This window comes from Suricata suricatta, chromosome 5 (assembly GCF_006229205.1).
Source record: "Suricata suricatta isolate VVHF042 chromosome 5, meerkat_22Aug2017_6uvM2_HiC, whole genome shotgun sequence".
NCBI lineage: Eukaryota > Metazoa > Chordata > Mammalia > Carnivora > Herpestidae > Suricata > Suricata suricatta.
In genome coordinates, this window is record NC_043704.1 from 68089444 (window position 1) to 68107264 (window position 17821).

At 49.5% G+C, this 17821-nt stretch overlaps 1 protein-coding gene across 3 annotated transcripts in view; it reads right to left on the bottom strand.

Annotated features, from left to right (window-relative positions):
* Window positions 1-17821, bottom strand: part of SEMA5B (semaphorin 5B) — a 117535-nt gene that overhangs the window by 59280 nt on the left and 40434 nt on the right. The window lies entirely within an intron of this gene.

The window sequence follows — 17821 nt, forward strand, 5'->3', positions numbered from 1 at the left end:
TGGAAACTTCTGGGGCAGGCAAAGTCCCCCACCTAGCTGCTCACTGCTGGGGCCCTGGAGCCCCGGCCCTCTGGGCCTCCACGTTAGCCATCCCTTTCCAGTCACTGCTCATCAGCTGGTCCAGTAGTGGGGGTGGCATAGAGCAGCCAGGCAGATAATCCAAGGTAGTGGGGAATGTAAAAATCATCTCTATTTGGCTGTGGAAGGTATTTTTGGACCTACAGTTGAATGTGGGTGTGTGTGATGTGCTGGGAATTCACAACACTTCAAACCAAATCCTGAAGTGAAATCAGCAGGACCTGACTGTTGGTTTGCGGAATGAGAAAACCGGCTCCCCGTCCCTATTTCCTGCTGGGCAGGGTGGCTCAGCATCCCTGGACATTCTCCTGCCCGCTGACATTCAGGACCAGTCAAAGCAGAGTGGCTGCCTCTCCATGAGTCAGACCTACACGGTCTCCTGACCGAGAGCCCCGGCTGCAAACTCAGATGCCTGCTGACAGGGGCTGGGCAGCCAAGTAAGTGGGGCCAGCTGGTGGAGCAAAGACTGTAACCCCTTCAGAAGGACGGCGCTCCGCAAGGGCAGCTGCTACTCAGCTCCAGCTGATGACAGAAGCCAAACAAAACACATCTGTGGAAGAATTTGGCCCCCTGACAGCCGCTTTGCAATCTCCAGCCCAGAGGTTCTCACACTTGGGCATGAATCAGAATCGCCCGGAGGGCTTGTTAAAATACATTGCTGGGCCCCTTCCCCGGAATTTCTGATTTAGTGGTTCTGAGGTGGGGCCCAAGAATTTGCATTTCTAGCAAGTTCCCAGGTGCTGCTGAGTCCAGGGCCACATTTCAGGAACCACTGCTCTAGCCTAGTGGTCCTGCAATAGGGGGCCTGATCCATCTTTACCTTCTAATACTTGCTAGCCTTTTCTCAGTAAGTGTCAACTCCAGAGGTAATCATGTCCTTAAGAAGTTGGAAGTCATTTGTACACTAAAGGAAGGGTGACCACAACTCTAATAAATGGCAAGCCTGCATCAGAAGTTTTCATAAACAGTATCTCACTGAATAACTGCGGCAGTCCTGGAAGGTAGGGCTTATTGCCCCACTACTGCTGGGGAGCTAACTTGCTTCAGCCCCACAGCCAGGGCAGTTCTGGGCCTGGAATCCATAGCAGCCTGACTCCAGTGCCCCCTTTGCCAAGCCAACAAACTCCACAGAGAAACAAGGCCCCCCTTCTGTTCTCTTTCTGGGAGTTGAATGGAATGGTCTCTTCTTTTCAGAGGCTTCTCTAAGCTCTGTCCATTGGGGCAACTCTCACAAGAAGGGCTGAATCAAAAGCCAGGAGACCTAGGAGTTACAGGTGTCCTTTGCCTCCTTCCAAAGGGAAGGATCAACCCACCCCTGGTCCTTGGGCACTGCCCAGTGGCTCATCATTCCCAGACAGGATGGGCTGATCCTGGGGCAGGACAGGATCCTAGGAATGCCATGCCTGTGGGAGGCACTCCTGAACAAAGCACCTTAGTCCTTGGGGATACATCAGAGCAGGATAGGGGAATTGTCTGATTCATGTCTATAAACTTCTAAGGGCAGGAACCCCGTCTTTTTTTGCTCAGCACTGTATCCCCAGCTCTTAAAACAATACCTAGCATGTAGACCCTGAATTATTTGTTGAAGGAGAGAATGACTGAATGGTGGAACAAAAGGCAGGGAATCTTTGGTCTTAGCCAAAAGGACTTTAGATAATGTGCTCATTCGTGGTTGAAAGTTTAGATACTCATAATGCAACTTTGAGAAGGAGAACGTGGCAGGTGATAATTCTGCTCAAGGTAATTGATCGGAAATGTTTTCTGAATCCAGCGTGGGCTGAGAAGCAAAGATATTAACAGGTCTGCTAAAAGCTGACAAGAATAATGTCATATTCATCTCTGGATCCCTAGCCCCGATGTCTGTTGAATGAATGTGAGTCTCCCATCCTGAATGCCCAATGAGGAAGGTGTTCACACACTGCTGCGTGGGTGGTATCATGCCTCTGCAGAGGAAGCCTTCTCCAAGGCTTTTGGGAAGGCGAGTGGGGGTGGTGACAACAGTGTGGACTTTGCATGCAAAACCCTGGCTCTCTCCCTGAACTAGTCAATGGGCACCATCCCAGGTGAGACAGGATTAGGCACTGCCTTGAATCCTTCAGCCCTGCTGCCTTCCTTCTCTTTAAAAGAGGGATGACAACAGCAACAACAATAGCAATCATGACAACTCCTTCATAGACTTGGCATGAAAATGAAATGCTTGTGGACGTGGTAGCACCATGAATAGGGTCAGTGCTCAACAAATGCCTATCAACCGAATGACTTCATTGAGAGGCCCACAGTGGCTGGATCACTTCTCTAGTCTAGGCGGTTGGAGAAGAGTCCCTTATCTCTCCAGATGGAAAGTTCTTCCAATGTCTAATTGGTCTTCCTCCTACAGCAATGGGAAGCTTCTTACTCTGCTGTCCATGGTGACAGAGAATAGGGCAGCAGTTGGTGGGACATTTATATAGTACTCGTTGCTCCAGTATTTCCAGGAAACTAGCAGTAACGTGTTTTGGAGCCGTGCATTGATGTTGTGATGAGTGTACACTGACTTAATAGATGATATGCCCAGATCAACACAACTCTAAACACAAGGTAACGTGTGGGGTGCTGCTGCCTCGCAGGAAGTGTGCTGGCTGTCTCCCTGCCACCCAGCCCACTCTGGACCTCCCCGTTCATCCAGTTGTGTGTGTGCAATACTCAGCCGGGACCAGCCATCCTTAGAACTTGAATCAAATAAAAGTTGTTCAAGGGTTGCACACTGTTTTGTATTATCTGCACAATGGGCTATGATTTGACTCTATTGAGCTCTTCATTTAACCCACTAGCTCCAGATGATCCCCTCATACCCTCGGCTGATAGGGAGAGAGGTCCCCAGGAGACAGTGAGTGTGGTCAGGATACTGGCTTGGGTGCAGGTGAAATGACTCAGCAGTGTCAAGGATCACACATATCCCCTTCCCTTTGATGGGCTCCTGCTGCTCTTTTTAGCCCTCACCCCATCGGATCCCCTGTGAAGCCTGCAGGCAGGATGCCCTTCCTTCCACTTAACAGATGAGAAGTCAGAGGCCTTGAGAGCAGCCTCAGATCCAAACATTCAGAGTGTGAAGTTAACCCAGATCAGCCCTCCCCTGCCACACCCTCTCCAGACCTTGGATGCAACATTCTCCCCAAGTCAAGCTTTGATGGTTCACACTGGATAAAGCTCTGAACAACTTGAGCCGATCCTGAAACTGAGAGAGCCCCTACTCTGGATGACAGAAAATTCAGTGTCCACATACCTTGATTTGGAAGCTAGAAATGACCGAATCCCGGCACCTCCAGAAAAGTCACTCTAAATACCCTCTTTGGAGAGTGAACAGTCCTGAGACCAGGGCAGGAAAGAGACACAATGGCTAGTTCATCCAGCCTGGTTCCCTGGCCTCCCTGACACCAGCCTGTGATCCCTACATTTCTGTTCTCTCTCTGACTACCCCTAGCCTCCCAGTCAGAGCTGCCAAGTGGGCCTGGGTCCCCAGACCCCCGAGGGAAGCCAGCCAAATGAGTTGCCCAGCCAGGGTGCCCGAGCTGGTCCAGCTGGGCTTCTGAGATGCAGCCAGCCAAGGACAGCACCCCACACTCTGTGCTGCAGGTGTGTCTTCTCCCCCACCTCGAGGTGAGTGGGGCAGAGCCTGGCAGCCTGTAGAAGGTGCTAGAGTCTGCCCCTTTCCTCTTACAGAAAAGAAGGAAAGGAGTGGGGAGGGGTGGAGGAGGAAGGCAGGAGGGATGTAATATGAACAGGGACCATAAGGGAACAAAGAAAATGGAACAGCTTATCTGTTAAGGTCATGAAATGGAGGGAGATTTTTTCTTTGGTTTATGTTATTGCTGTAATGGTGGTGTTCGTGCAATAAATAAAACAGCAAAGGGATAAGAGGCTGGAGTCTGTGCTTATGCAGTTGGTATCCCTGCAGATTCCCAGGGAGGGCAGACAGTGTGGAGCCCAGGTAGGGGGAGGGGGAGGCACGGAGCCCCTCCAGAAGGGTTTCCTCCTGGAGGGCCAAGAGTTTTCATTACCAGGCTTGGTTCCTGGTGACCTGGATCCTGCCAGCTCAGATTCCCGAACTTCCAGAATATAATCGTGTCCCAACTCGTTGGGCAAGGCCACAGGCTGGCTGGGAGCCGGCTGCTATTCCCCTGCACACCCCATCAGCACCCAGATCCATCTGGCAGCAAAGGGTTGGCTCCGGAAAGCTGGGAGGAAGAGCCCAGGGACACCATCCCCCATCTGCTTCCCACACATGCTACACACTATAGCCCAGGGAGGAAGAAGGCTCACCGGTGGTTGGCTGATGGGGAGGGGAGGCTGGGACACAGACAGGGCACATATAGTCCCACTGACTCACCCTAGCAAGAAGCCTTTCCAGAAAATACTTCCATCACCCTCCCTTGCCAGGTGAGCCCCATGTCTCCTGCACAAACAGGTGAAAATTGGGTCTGAACAAAGACCAGGTCTGGGATTGCGCCACCACCACTGCCCCAAATGCACACCTTCAGCATGTGAATATGCATGTACGTGCACACTCAACTGTGCACACACACACACACACACACACACACACCTGCCTACAAGGCTCCTGTAGGTGCAGCAGGAGGCTCACTGCTGGCCCAGCCCCAGGCACCTAGGAGGCAGGTCCTTCTTATTTGAGTGTAGTGAGGGGGTGGGGGGGGGGCAGGACAGGGCACATGCTCAAAGACCTGTCAGGTAGACACTGTCCAGGAGGTGAGCAAGCCTTGGGGCTTGGTGGGGGGCAGAACAGAGAGCTTCAGCCCTGGGCCAGGGGATGGGAGGAGAGGAGGAGGTCTTTAAGAGAAGTACAGTGAGCTCTTTCTGACCTGGTATAAAAGCAGCCCTTCTTAGAGACAGAAAGATGGTCAAGGTCTGACAAAGCCCTTCCAGTGCTTAATGAATGTCTCTCTTTAAACCTGGTCATTGGTGCCAAAGTCCCTAAGCTCTGTATTCATGGAGCCCAGTTATAATAAGAATAACAGCTAACAGGCTTACTATTCGCAGGCATTTTTCCTCTATAAGGACTTTATTAGTCACCCTACAGATCCCGCCCCCACCCCCATCTCCTTTTCCGTAGTGGAACCGCCTGGGTAGAGAGTGGCCATAGTACAGGCCTGGTGGAGGAACATCTGAAATGCAAGAATTCTGGGGAGGTGCCTAGAAGCGTCTGCTGCTCAGGCTCAAAGACAGCAAGGACATTGAAGGGAGTAGGGAGCAATGTCCTTTTCCTTCTAGAAGCTTTAGTTAAGTGACTATGGGTGTGATCTGCAGGCAGCTGTGGGGATCCCTGGACAGAGGGACAGAGAGCAGGCACAGAGCCCGGGGGGCAGGTTGGAGGGAGGCACAGCTAAGCCTCTGCTTGCCAAGAAAGCAGTGCTGCTGGCCGGTGGGGAGGGACAGTGATGGCTGCTCCCCCGTCCAGCTGCCCCTCCCCTGTCTGGGGCCTCAACCTCGGCAGGGAAGTGCATGAGGCCCTGAGCCAGAGAACACTGATGACTCTCTGGGGGATGTGGAGACCAAGGTAGGGAGGGCCTTCTCCTCTTCCCCACCACCCTCCTTGCCTTTTTGTGTGAATACTCACACAAAACTCACAGCCGTGTTCAAATCCCAACCTGGGCATTCCTTAACCTCTCTGAGTTGGTTTCCTCATCTGTAAGACCAAGCGGGGCAGTTGTGAAGATTAAAAAAGAATGTTTGCAAAAAGCACATAGCACTGGCTGGCACCTAGAAAGCACTCCGTAAATGTCAGCCATTATTTTATCATCATTATTAGTGTCGTGAGTATGCGGACCCTCCACATCGCTCACTGCAGATGTTCACAATAGCCTCCTAAGAACGCTGCCTATCTTTCATCTCTCCTCTCCAATTCTGTCCTACACAGAGCTGCCAGAACAATGGTCTATGGCAATGATTCGGTCACATCATTTTGCTGCTAATAAACCTTCGCTGGCTTCCCACTGCCTACATGATCAAATCCAAACACTTTCCATCTGGCACAAGCTACCCTTCCTGCCTCCTCTCTGGCCACTCCCTCTCCATCCCCACCTCCCTCAGCTAATCCCAAATCCAACTACGTGCCATGCACTAGCCTTCCTCTACTGTTCCCTCCAGGCAGAATGCACTCTCCTCCAAGGAAAACCTCCTCATCTTTCGAGACTCACACAAATGCTGGCTCTTCTGCAAAACCTGTTCTGACCCCCACACAGCAAATGGCTTCCTCTGCAGACAGATGCGGCGTGTGGCTTATACTAGCATTTGTCCACCTTGCGTTTGGCTGTGTATGTGTGAGCAGTGCTTCTCAAAGTGTGGCCCCAGCACTAGCAGCATCCAGATGCACTGGGAACTTGTAAGAAATGCAAATTCTCAGCCCCCACGCAGACCTGCTAGATTAGAAAGTCTGGGAATGAGGCCCCTTAATTTGCTTTACGCAGCCCTCTACACTTGGATGCACTCTCAGCCCGGGAATCATTGATGCAGGATACCTGTACCCTGCAGGTGATGCCCGGTGCGCAGTGAGAAGTGATGGGTTAGATCAGATCACCTGGGTAGCTTTGAAAATAGCCTGTTGCCTGGGCCTCACCTGCGAAGATTCTGATTTAATTGCTCTGAGATGGGACCTATGCATCCAGGTTTTTTTTTCCTCCCAAGCTTTTATGAATACTTTCAAGCATACACAGCAGTTAGAAGATTGTACAGTGAACACCTGTATACCCATAACCTAGATGCTATCACCAATGTTTTGCTATATTTGCTTTATCACATATCTATCCATCAACCTTCTACCCATGCATTCATCCATTTTATTTTTTTATGCATTTCAAAGTAAATTGAAGACATCATACACATCACCCAAATACACGGGAGTGATTTAAAATCCCTCCAGGTGGTTCCACGGTGCAGCCAGGGCCGCTCTGATCTCACTCAGCTGGGAACCACTGACAGCCCCCTAGCCTCAGTTCCCACTGCGAAATGGGGATAATGGCAATGATGCCCGCTCTGCCTCCCTATCACTGTGAGGATGGAATGAGATGACATCGGAGAAAGCCCTTTGTAAAGAGAATACAATTAGCAAGAACCAATCGCTGACTCCAGGCTCCACAGAAAAGTGTGCAGAGCTGTCACAGGGTTGCCAGATGAAATGCAGGATGCCCAGTGAGATTTGAATTGCAGATAAATGACAGATAATTCTTTTAGTATAAGTATGTCCCAAATATTGAATGAGTCATACTTACACCAAACTGTTTCATTGCTTATCTGAAATTCAAATTTCATTGGGTATCCTGTAGTTTTATTTGCTAAATCTGGCAATAAGATCTAAGCTCTGTCCTGTGGAGGGCAGCGGAGTCAGAACCCTCAAGGCAGAGAAGAGTCAGGGCTGGGCCACAGCAACTTCTGCTCTGCCCAGTCAGTCTCTCTGGTGCTATAGAGCATGCGCCTACAAAGCCAGGGCTGGTGGGCAGAGCCAGGCAGGGGTCTGCTTTAAGCAGAAATCTGCCCAAGTGTGGCTGTGATGGCTAGGACCTTGCACATAGCAAGCCAGTGTATTAGTCAAGGTTCTTTAGGCAAACAGAAGCAGAAAGTTGTGTGTGTGTGTGTAGGGGGGTGTTTCTTTTAAGGAATTTGTCCATGTGATTACAGATGCTGGCAAGCCCCAAATCTGCAGAGTGGGCTGGCAGATTCCCTCCTGCTGAGAGGAGATCAGTCTTTGTTTTATCCAGGCCTTCAACTGATTGAATGAGACCCACCTACATTATAGAGAGCAATCAGCTTAGTTCGAAGTCAACCAATTTAAATGTTAATCTCATCCAAAAACATCCTCACAGAAACTTTCAGAATAATTTTTGAACAAGTATCTGGGCACTGTGGCCCAGCCACATTGAGACAAAATTAATCATTACAGCCAGCACGTCTCAAGCATTAGGGCACAAAAGTATCACTTGGGGAAACTGATTAAAATGCAGATCTCCAAGCTCCACCCAGAGATTCTGATGCATTAGGTCTGGCATAGTGCCCAGGAGCCAGCATTTTAACCATCATTCCAGATGGTTCCAATCCCAAAGCTCCATGGGCCCGCTTTGGGAAGCACTGCAATCTGAGCTCAATAAATATTTGCCAACTAAAGGAACGCTGAAGGCAATAGTGTGGGCAGGAAGATGTCCAAGCCAGAGCGGAACCACCTGCAAGATTGCGTGCTGGGGCCTCTGGTGTGGGGGCAGTGATGGCAGATGGGAAGCCTGCCAGCTAGTCCTGCCCCAGGTGGGCACCCACAGCAGCATGTGCAAAGAGACACGAGAGACAGAGGGCAAGATCGTGTCTACACAAACCCTGGAACTAACCTAAGGAGTGAAGCCCTGAACCTCCCCTAACCCCACTTGGACCCTAGAATGCTCCTGTCTCTCTTGTGTGAGTCTACGTGCTCAGCCTCTCATGAGCCGATGAGATCATGGCTCAGGAATCTGTGCAGTCGGTTGCCCCTGAAAAGAACCACTCACTCAGCTGGGGAAGTGAGCAGCTGAATGCTTGCGGGCCAGCGGGGGAGGCAGGGTGCCGGGCGGGCTGCGGGATCACAGCCTCCCCAACACCAGCCAGCCAGCATTCTTCTTTTCCTGCAGAAAGGAGGAAAATCGATCCAGGACAGCAGAAGCCCATTATAACACAGCTTGTTTTCTAATGGACTCCCATAAACCATGGGTCAAAGTTATGTCCCTGAAAACCTAACAGCTAAATAGGTAACAGCCTGGGAATGGAGGGAGTTAGGCAGGCAGAGAAACTCAGTGGTTGATTAGCCTGTCTCCCTCCCAGTACCGGCTTCTCAGAGTAACATGAGTTAGGGGAGTGGAGGCCTCAGCCATGAGGCCCAGAGTAAGGCTCCGCCGGGTAGCAGAGGAAGGACAGAGGCTCTGTTCCAGGAGACTCATTTGCCCCCAGCTCTCCACGGAGTATGTAGGTACTCCATAAATGCATGATCAGCTTAATGGGGCAGAGGATGAGGAAAAGCACGGGGCAGGAGAGGAAGCTGATGACAGTTCCTTCTTCCAGGCCCGTTCGGCACCTGTCACCATGTCCTGCAGTTCCGGGTTGCCCTGTCTCTGCCCCTTTCCCATGGTCTCAGGCCACCATACTCCCTCACCCCTAGTCATCCTGCCCAGATGCTTCTGACTTCTTCAGCTAGTCCTGAGAGTGCCTCGTGGCTGGAAGGGGGGGTTCAGAGGGAGGGAGGGAGGTGCCAGGAACACCTTGAAAAGAAAGGATAAAAGACTCTATGGACTGGAAAAGGAACAAAATATCAGTGGAATAGGAGGTAGGGGGCAATCAAAATCTTCAAGTCTCTGAAGGGCTATCACCTAGAGGGGACGACCAGAGACGGTCACTGCTCTAAGGACAAAAAAAGGCAAAGAGAGGATAGGAAAAATCAGAACTGAAGCAGGAGGCAGACTTAGTTCTCAGAGCCCTGGGAAATGTCACACCTCCTGACGCAGACCACCGAAACTGGCCCCGCAGCTCGGCTTCCCTGACCACCCGCTATGGCTTGTCATCCATGAACATTTCCGTGCTCTCCCTGAGTCTATTCCTATATTTAGCTTATGCCACCTCTGGGGGTTACAGGTTCCACATACACTTACTACCTGCCATGCAAATAGCACTCACTTACTCACGTTCGTGCTAAAGCTGCCTTTTGCCAGATCCTCGTTCTGATTTCAGAGACTTGGAGATCAAGTCCAAATGTCACTTCAACCACAGCGTTAGTAGGGAGATGTCATTCACAGTAAGGATGGCTCCCACCTCACGATTTCTTTCCTGTCCTGGAGTCCTGGTAGACTCAGTCTCACCTCGAAAAGACAACCCTTTCATGAAAGAACAGGCCACACGTCCAGTTTCGCCAAGGTTAGAACCCAATGCCATGCTGTTTCCGTCACTGTAACTGCTGTCTATTTCACTGGTCTTTTTGTTCAAACCAGCACATAAGGCCAAAGCCTTTAGGGAAGTACTTCCAACGGCTTCTTAGATCGGCTGGGCTGTGTAAGACCAATGGTACCTCCCACCTTGTGGACATGACTTTACTTATTTTCCCTAAATGGCCTCATACATCTGAGGTGAAGTGGAGTGGATACTGTTTGGGGTCACCCACACAAGCTGACCCAACATTTCCTCACTTGGAAGCTTGTGATGTCATCCACATTTTCTATGAGATTCTGCCTTTGGCTTCCCCATGTGAAAAAGCATCATTTCCTTCAGTTTTATTAGGTCAGTCTCCTGACTCAAACCCCTCTCATCCCACCATGACATACTGTGGTGTTGATCTGAAAGACCCAAGGAAGGAAGGTCTCCCTGTCTCTAGGGGTGTGGGATGCTGGGCAGGGCAGCGGTAATTGCAATCCCACGTTATCTGGAGAGCTTCAAGGCCAAGGCAAAGTTGATCATTCTAGCCAGCATGGCTCTTCCTAGGGGCAGGGCAATGGCTCAAATTACTATAGTTTTTTATTGTGGTGAAAAAACACATAACATAAATTTACCATTTTAACCATTTTTAAGTGTGCACGGGCATTAAGTACATTCACATTGTTACCATCCTCACCATCCATTTCTAGAACTTGCTTCATCTCTAAGTGAAACTCTGTACCCACTAAATGCTAACTCCTCATTCCCTCCTCTCTAACAGCCCCTAGTAACCATACTTCTACTTCCTGTCTCCATGAATTTAACTACTCTGGGAACCTCATATTAGTGGAATCATACAGTATTTATCCTTTTGTTACTGGTTTATTTCACTTGGCATAATGTCTTCAAGATTCATCCATACTGTGGCATGTATCACCTAAATATTTTTTAATGTTTATTTAGTTTTGAGAGACAGAGAAAACCAGAGCATGAGCGGTAGAGGGGCAGAGGGAGAGAGGGAGGCACAGAATCTGAAGCAGGCTCCAGGCTCTGAGCTGTCAGCACAGAGCCCCATGTGGGGCTCAAACCCACGAGCCATAAGATCATGACCTGAGCCAAACAAAGTTGGATGCTTAACCAACTGAGCCACCCAGGTGCCCCCAAAATATATTTTTAAGTAAGCCTTACACCCAGTGTGGGGCTTGAACCCATGACCCAAGATCAAGAGTCCCATGCTTTACCGCCTGAACCAGCCAGGTGCTCCCTCACCAAAATATTTTTTAATACATGTCAGCAGGTGGCACTGTGAAGGCATAGTGAACTAAGAATGGGCCCAGTTACCAAAGTGGCACCCATTAACAGGGACATGTGCATGTACTTGGCTCCTGCAGGTCCATGTGTATAAATGCACATGTGCTCGCACACCCTCCTCCATGTGACCTCCACGAATCCCAGAGGGCTACCCTTCTGTCCTCTAGGAGCATTACCTCTAGGTAATTAGCGGCACGGGAAGGACTCCTCACAATGCCAGTCCCAGTCCCCACAGAGATTCCTATGGGCAGAGTACAGCAGGTGACGCTGAGGCAGGGGGACTGGGTGCCTTGTAGTCATGGGAGCTGCTCCATTTGCAACAAAGGGAGGACTTGACTCTAGCCTGAGGTCATGTGTGGACAGTTTGCATTGGATGGCTTCTCATAAAAACCAACAGGCAAGAGCTCTGTTGAGAAATCAGGTCGTCAGGGTTTTGGATAGCTAGCCTGGCCTACAACAATCAGCTCTAACTTGCTACCTCCATTCCAGGGGGTGTTCCCATTCTCTCTACTCAAGTGACCCCTGGACAGCACATGCCAATGGAAGGCACTGGTCTGGGGGTTCCACAGGGAAGACAGACTAAGCAAGAAGTTTCAGGGTATCTGGGTAGAATGAGACAAGAACACCACGGCTGTCACACAGGTAAAGCTTGACATGAGCCATAAGAGAGGCACACCAGCCACAGGTTTTCTGAGCAGAGAGAGAGAGAGAGAGCACTTTCAGAGCAGGGACAGCTCTTCAGAGGAGGTGACACTTGAGATCAACAGAATCCTGCAGCAGAATCAGGAGATGAGGCAGGAACGAGGTGTGGCTTTGAAAGGCAGCCAGGATTCAGTGCGATATGCATGGATGGAAGTCTCTGAGTCAGAATTCTGGGTCCAATTCCAAGTGCTTTGCATTTAGCCACATGACTGTGGCAAGTCACCAGGCCCTGTAGGCTATTGTTCCTAACATCAGAAGCATGGCTGGAGTGATGGGAGAAGGTTGAGACCACGCTGTGGAGGGCCTCGCATGAACTTAATTCAGGGAGAAGCTGGGAGCCATTCAGTGCTCTAGAGCAGAGACTCATACTCCTCTTTTTAAAGCCACAGGCTTGGTGGGGGATGTGGGAGCCTCTCTTAACCAGTGCCCTGCCATGAGATTGCCTGGGTTAGCCTAACACTTCCAGTCTCTTCTTCATTTCCCACCTCGGGGATTCCCTCCAGTGAGTACATAATCCCTGGAAGAGGGTTTCCACTGGCTTCTTGGAGGATTTACAGCCCCCTCCCAGCACCCGCTCACAAAATCACGAAATGCAAACTCTAAATAATTTATAAACATGTTAAATAAGACTGGGTCTAGCCTTGATCCCTGGGGAGCTCGCTGTTAATACTTCCCTCATTTAACATCAGCCTGAGCCAGACATCATTAGGAAGGGAAATCTCCTTCTCTCTCTTTTAAAAATCATGTAGCTTAAATGGTTTGGGATTATTTGCTGTTTTGAATCATTCCTGCTACTGCTCCCTCCCATTACGGGGATAATTAAGAATTGACTATGGTTGGCAAAAAGCATTCGACAGCCAACTTTTCATTTGGTTTTTCAAGTGCCCCCGCCCTCCCTGCCCACCCCCCAGTCTTCCCTTTCTTGTCCCTGCAGCCTTGCAGCCCAGTCCCCAGGGCTCCCCCCACTCAGGTCTGCTGCCTATAAACACACTTGGGGCCCCATGGAAACCACACACTGAATGGAGGGAAAGCAGGGAGGCCATTCACTCTCCTCTTATTCCACTGCCCCATTTCCTCCCGGCACCTTGCCTGGTGTCCCTTGGGCTGGGGGCCAAAGTGTGTTTGTTCGGCTGCCCTGGTCACCCGGGAATGGGGTGGGCTCAGATCCCAGGCCTGTCCCCCAGCTGGTCATTCTTTCTTTCAAGAGTCACTCTCCCTGACGGGCTACAGCAGGATTAGAGGCTTCAGGAAGAAGAGCGTGTCTCTGAAGAGCATGATTAGAAGAAGGGGTCATGACACCGGGTGACCCCCAAGGCCAGTCAGTCAGAGCACTGTTGGATGAGGTGCCACCTGTCTCCATCTCACCCCCCACCCCCACCACACAGACCCTCCTCAATCTCCTGCTGATCAGAAAAGGCAAGGGGCACGCAGCCAGCCTAATTCTTTGAGGGCAGTTCCTGGACTGGGGTGACCTCGATTCCCCTGCCCCCCAACCAGAACCACATCTCAATCATTGCACTGATTCTCCTCCTCTATCTCCATGTCACTGATTTCTAGATTTCTAAATTTTTTTTTGTAGTCTAACTTCAATCTTTTCTGCTGCAGGTTCAATGAATTATGGGCTGTTCTGGGTTCAGGAAGCAGAGGCCTTGCCTCTTTCCTCTAATAAATCATCACGGAAACAAAAACCACCTATAAAGCACACAGGTAATTGAGCTACCTTTTCATGGGGATTGGGAATGCAGAATGCAGAGAAGCTTCTAGAGCAGTTGCCAAAATTCTCTTGCTCTACCTGGGTGGTGGTGTAAGGCACTGACCTGAATACAACCCATTACTAAAACATCTATGTTGTGGTTTTCTATATTTGTTTCTAATATCTCAACTACTGTTAAGACAGTCAATCACTTGAGTCATCATTTAAGCCCCCTCCCTATGAACTCTTCTTTGGGGTGAAAAACCCCAACTTCTTTAGCATCTCCTCCAAGGTTCAGGACTTCTGCACCAGATGGTTAGCTAAATCCTGTGACATTTGTCTCAAGGGACCATTTCAGGCCAGGTGCTGCTGGCCCACTTAAAAGGGCAGAGTTAGCACTTCCCCGAACTTCCAGAATAAGTTGCATGACTGTTTTGTGCTGGGTTACTAATAAATATCTATCTATAGAGAGAATTTGGCCTGAGACTGCCTTTCACGGCACTCTGACAGTGAGGTGGGAAGGGACCTGGAGCCTCCACTTACCCGTAAACGTTGAAAGCACTCAAGTTTACCCAAAAGAACAAAGACTCAGGCAGTTCATCTCAGTCAAGCACCTAGTAACTGCTCAATAAATGGTGGCTAGTGTGACTCCCCCCATTACCACCACTGTGAAGAAGAGGGGTGGGGGTGGAAGGGAACATGGTATATGAGGGGAAAAGAAGAAGGGGGAAGGAGAAACAAGGGCAGGTCGCCCTTAGGGTTTGGCCCTAGAAAGACATTAAGTGATCAGGCTTATAATATCCTGCTATGAAGAGGGGTAAATAAATAAACAGGGGGCAGGGCTGATAGGATCCACCCTTACCATCCTACAGTGTTTTGCTTCAGAGCGTTTGCCCATAATTCTCCAACTAATTTCCCCCCTCCCTTCTCATTGACTCCCCTAGTGGCCCCCACAGGCTCATTCACATAGGGTCATCCTCCAGGTATTGGAAGCTGCAAATATCAGCCCAAAGGCCCAGAGTGGGCTCTCCTCTTGGGTCTGCCTGCACCCTCCCCCCATACCCACAGCTCACGGAGATCCCTGGCAAAGTGCTTGATGATCCTCCACCTACCCCCATCACAGCTGGGAGATGGGCTCACTGTTAGGAGGGTGTCTGGGGTTACCCCTATAAAGTCCTCTTTCTTTGTCACTTGTCAGTTGGGGGCTGCAAATGTGTCCATGTCTCTTTATCTGTGGTCTTCATCTCTTTGCTATCTCCCTCTCCAACACTCATGGGCTCCCCTGCTCCAACCAAAAGCCACAGTGGAATTCTGGGTACATCATACATGTTTTTCTTTAAGAATAATGACAAAGGACACCACAGAGTAGAAAACAGGAAGGTAAATTTCATTCTAAATTTGCTGAACACAAGAGATTTCCCCGAGACAAGATTGAAAACGGGAAGTCCTGGAAGAAACACGTAAGGTGAAAAAACAATTCTCCCTTCTGTTTCGTCCTAAGGACTTCTTTGAAACAGATTATTTCAAATATATTTCTGCTTCCTAAAACTTTTTCAGAACAAATAAAGTGTTGAGGATGGAGCGCTTTTACGTTTCCAAACCATTTCTAAAAATTACACAATAAGATTTTATGTTAAACGAACTATATCAATCTTTTTGTCTGCATATAATGATGTGCCTTGTTTGACATTCCTTTCTAAATGACCTCCTGCAGAAAAATCAATTGTTCCTGGGAATCCAAGTACATTTCCACTTATAAGTACAGAGGAAAGTAAAATAAATTACTTTAATCAAGTATGGGAAAAATTTTGTCCTCAGCAACTCAAATTGTTGTGGAATCCCTGGGTCCAGGGTTCAGAAGCAAATTTGTGGGCAGGTGGGAGGGGAATGGCCACAGCACTTAACAGAACCACTAAAATAAACACAAAGCATGCCCCAGATCCTCAGGGCTCTAGATGGTGGGCCTCACTGGAGGCCTGAGTCTAGGGAAAGCAGGAGGGTATCCCAAGCAAATCCCCTCAACATGGTGGCCTCACTTGCCACCCTATGGCTCCAATCTGCCCTCCAAAATCTCTTACTGCATGTGACAGACATGGAGCCATACTTGGAAAAACATGGTGCAAATCAAGAGACGAATTAACATGTGAAAAAGGAGAGAAGTTTGTCTCCAACTAAGCAAATCTTCAGTTTTCAGGACTCTAGGAAGACGATAAAAATGCAGGGTTGGAAAAATTCAGAATGACTCAAGGTGAGGGCTCAGAGAATCAGGCCACTTAGAGAAAGTTCTATGGAGCAAATTGTGTCCAGTGAGATTGGAAGGTCTCTCTCCTCTTTCTTTCCACAATTCCCTTTCTGAAAATAAGTGCTTTTCTGTTCCTCCCAGCACCAAGTCCAGAAAACATAATACTGTCCTTTGTCTTGTTCTAAGTGTATTTATTGTAGATGGAGTCTTCTGTTCAAGGTTTTACTCCTTCTTAAAACGATCAGAAGAGAAGGGACGCCAGGCTTCTGAAAGGGTGGGCGCTTCACAATGGGAAACTTGGAATTATTAGCAGAATAAACTGCAGCAATTTCACACACCCAGCAAGCTAATTTTATTTTTAAAAAATCAATTCTATACAACCATTTTGATGTTTCAAAACAAAGGGAAATCACCAAAGGAAAGTTTTATATGCATGTTCATTTTCTTTCTAATATTTGAAAAAAACATTCAATCACTTTTCCTCATGCCTCCCAAATCTCTGGAATGTTCAAATCCAAAATACAACACTCCAGGTACTCCCCAGAAAGCAGGAGAGGCAGAAGGGGGCACTGGGAGGGGAGGCCCACTCCAGACACATGTGTGCACCTCTGTCTGCTGGTGTGTTCGTACGTGTTACCCTCCCCCCCTGCCCTCCTGTGCAAATGGTGGACAGAAAGGAAACAAGGGACACACACACACACACACACACACACACACACACACACACACACACACGGAAGGGCATCCACTCAGCCAGGAAAAAACTCTCAGCTGAGGTTAACCCGCAGCCCTGCATTCGCTCTGCCCTCTTCAAAAGAGATTTGGAATTCTCTCCCCAACTTTGCTGCACTTTCCATGAGAATGGGGATGTTCCTGCATAAAACATGAGTTTGGGAGCGCAGGAGCTGCAGGCTTGGGGGAGCTTTGGGGAGTTAGGGGGAGTGGGCAGGGAGAACAGAGCAGTGGGGGAAGGGAAGGAAGGCTGTTTTCTCAGGCTGCATTTCTTGCAGGCTCCTTGGAGACCAGAGAAAGGCCGGGAAAGGTCTCAGCTGGGGCCGGCTGCTCACAGAACCGGTGCAAAGCGGGATGCTGAGCGTGACCTGATGGGGCCTGACCAGCAGGGGTTTGAGGACCTCCAGGAAACTGATGCCAGCTGTCTGCACCAAGGAAGGAGAGAGACTTTGAGCAAAGGGAAAGGCCTGCAGGAGGAAGGAGGAAACCCGTATTAAAAGCTGTGGACTGTGGCACCGGCCCCCCCTTTAGAGCCTCAGTTCACAGAGGGCAGGGACAAAGATTCTATTTCTTTCCGTACCATCACAGAATCCAGTCTAGCGCCAGACCTTTTACATGTTGTTTTGTGAATGACTGCAGGTGGCCAGACAGGATTCCTAGCCTGTTATCAGCACCCCAGCGAGTAGGATTTAGGGGTCTGCAAGAGGTCTTCTCACCGGCAAACCGGTTATTAGTTTTGCTTGAATTAACTCAGCAATGGGCTAAATGCCAGCAGCGGGAGACAGATGTTAGGGCATTCTGCCCCTTTGGGGAGAGGCATTATTAAAGTCACTGGGGCAGGCCCGTGTATGCTGCCGTGGGGGGCATACGGGGAGGATCAGAGCAGGGCATCCCGCGAGGCGAGCAACCAGTGGTGGTTCTCAGACCTGTGGTGTGCACTGTGGATGCCCTGTTATTGTTCACTAGATTGTGGCTCACCTCCGCGGGCTCCTCCCTACAGAGACTGGGATAGAAACCATGTTAAGTCCTTTCTGGAAAAAGGCAGAGTATAAATAGTGGGCTTTGTTTTAATTTGATTTGGACTTTTTTTTTGGAATGTTGAGAATTTCATGATGCCATCAAGATAACTGGCCATGTTGCAGAATGTGGCTACT